The following is a 2,639-nucleotide window of genomic DNA, read 5'->3' as shown; positions in this document are numbered from 1 at the left end:
TAACTAAAAACTTTTACGTAATTATGTTACTGAACCATTCTTGAACATTTTGAACAGTATTCTGGTACTCGTTTGTAGCCAAAAGGAGTGGTACCTGCTATTTTTTATGTAGGATTTCGTCCTGTGGGAAATATTTTTCATGTGGGAAAATGCAACCTGTGGGAAAAATGTCCCACGCCAAAAACCTACAAGAACCTGCGGGAAGGGACGTCTTGTGGGATGCTATGTGGGAATTTTAGTCTGGGTCGCCTGCCAGTGCTCGGGTAGGCCACGTGCTGCACACGCGTGCGCGCAACTCGTGGGCATGGTCTACCTCCACGGCGCTCTGCTGAGCAGCGGCTGTTCAGCCCCGAGGCGCCTGCCAATGCCGGGCTAGGCCACGCTCTGCACACCCGTGCAAGCAGCTCGTGCGTGTGGCCGTGGCCTACCTCCAGGGCGCTCCGCTAATGAGGGGCCTCTGTTCAGCCTCTCGACGCAGAGAAAGGGGGAAAAAAGATGAGACATTTGATTATGTAGGTCAAGCGTTGGCTTCCTCCCCCATTGCGCCCATATACAGATGTCACACAACCCGCCTCCCAGCACAAAAGCTCACCGGAAGGCTTATTTTATATATTTTTCCCCCTTTCTTTTTCGTTTTCTTGTACCGGAGGCGCAGCGGAACCCCTCGCGGGAGGCATGCGAAAACGCGGATGGGGGGAATGTATATGTATAAAAAAGTACGTCTCGCGGGGTGGTGTGTGCCAGAAAAGGACGCATCCGGAATTGTTTGCGTGGCTGATGGGATTTGAATTGAACGGCGAGGGAGCGGTCCTCTGGGCGGGCGCTGTGCCTTTTGTTGGCAGACAAAATAGGATCGCTCTTGTCCGCGCCGCGCCAACATCGCACTCATTATACGGGAAAGCACACTTGACAAAAGACGAGGGGGGAAGGGGGTGGGGTAGACAGTGCGGTGTACAACGTCAAGGGCCACACCAACGCTCCCGATCGAGAATAAATTATATGGAGGGTCTCAAGCCCTCAGCCGAGGTTTTTCTCTTTCCACGATGTGCTTTGCCCCCCCACAAAGAGATCGCGAGAAGTAGTAAACCTTTTTACTTGTTTGTTTATTTCAGAGGAGATGTCGTCTGTTGACGATGTCGGTTATGGGGATTTGGTTTGCGCCAATCCTTCCATCGCTGTGTGTGTTAAATTAAATTAAAATAATCCGTGTTTCGTAGACTTGTAGACTCCACAATCAGGTGAACAGGTTACGATGTGTGGTGGCGGCGCCGTAAGGCGAACAAACCGGCCGTCAAAACAGCTGATCGTTGCGCGCACACTCACACACGCACGTCAGTCATGCGGTGTACTGTACTAAAATCAAAAGAAAACCGCACACTTGTACAGTGTGTGAATGTCGCACACTTACTATAGGCGTGTGTGAATGTCGCACACTAAGACTTTTAGGTGTGTAAATGCCCATTATTCGTACTCTACTTCAGGGATTAAAGGAGTGAATTTGTGAAATCCACACACTTGTGCCTCCATGGGTACACACACACACAAACACGCACACGCACACTTTGGGGTTTCCGGTGTGTTGAGCGACGCCGATCACGATGATTAGCATCGCAGATGACTGCGTTCCGCGCCGAGGCTCTGCCAAGGCGCCGCCGCCCTGGCGCCGCGACACGTCGTGTAAATAGCGCCGCGGGGGCAATTCACCGTGAATATTAATAGCGCCGGCATTGCGTCCCGCCGGGAGGGCCGGGAGGGCCGGGCCGACCAGCTGAACGTGTTGCGGGCTCAAAGGGAGCGACGACCCTGAGTAATTGGATCACACGCGCTCAGCTCGGCTCAGCCCCGGGCGGGGCGGGGCGTAGCGTGGCGGGGCGGGGCGGGGCGGCGGTTAAGGTCCGGGGCGATAACCCGCCCCTCCTTGGGCTCGGCCATTGGCGTTTGGGACCTCCGCCCGCCCGGGCCTTGTCCGGCCCCGGAGCTGGCGGCGCGGAGTTCCGACGGGCGGGGCGGGCCGGGGCAGCCGGGGCTGACAGGACACGGACACGGTCCAGTACCTCGCTAACTCAATGCTGACGACCAGCTAACCCCCCTCACCCTGTGTGCCACACACACACACACACACACACTGGCAAACAGAGGGCCATCTAACTTGATAAGCCTGCGGGCCAGACCTAGTGTCTCTGTCTGGTGCACAGGGTGGACGGGACGGGGTGAGGCGGGGCGGGGCGGGGCACGTCGACGGTATACGACCGGTATACGGCAGGGCTAGGGCCGGGGCCCGCCCGCCCCGACACCTGGCTCCCAACGGTCCGGGTCCTAACAAACTGGGCCGATCGGAATAGCTCGGCCGTGTATCGGAAAAGAGATTCGCATCTTAATCGAGGCCCTTTCGCCGTCCTCACCTCGCCGTAAACAGACTGCTCTCCGTCATTTAAGAGCCGGAAAGAACCGGTTTTCTCTCAATTTCTCCCAAAACGAATAAAGAATTTTTTGTCAAGAAAATATTGGAATTTTCCCTGAAATTGCAAAAATACTTCACTGCTCTGTTTTCAGCAGAGCACTGTTTCGTGCAGGGCTGCCCAAACAAATTACCCTCATGCTCTGAACGTGCTACATAACTTTTGCTGAGAGCAGACCGG

This window comes from Frankliniella occidentalis, unplaced genomic scaffold (genome assembly GCF_000697945.3).
Source record: "Frankliniella occidentalis isolate FOCC.00 unplaced genomic scaffold, Focc_3.1 Scaffold146, whole genome shotgun sequence".
NCBI classification, from domain to species: Eukaryota; Metazoa; Arthropoda; class Insecta; order Thysanoptera; family Thripidae; genus Frankliniella; species Frankliniella occidentalis.
The sequence above is the reverse complement of the archived record's forward strand: the minus strand, read 5'-3'. Positions refer to the sequence as shown.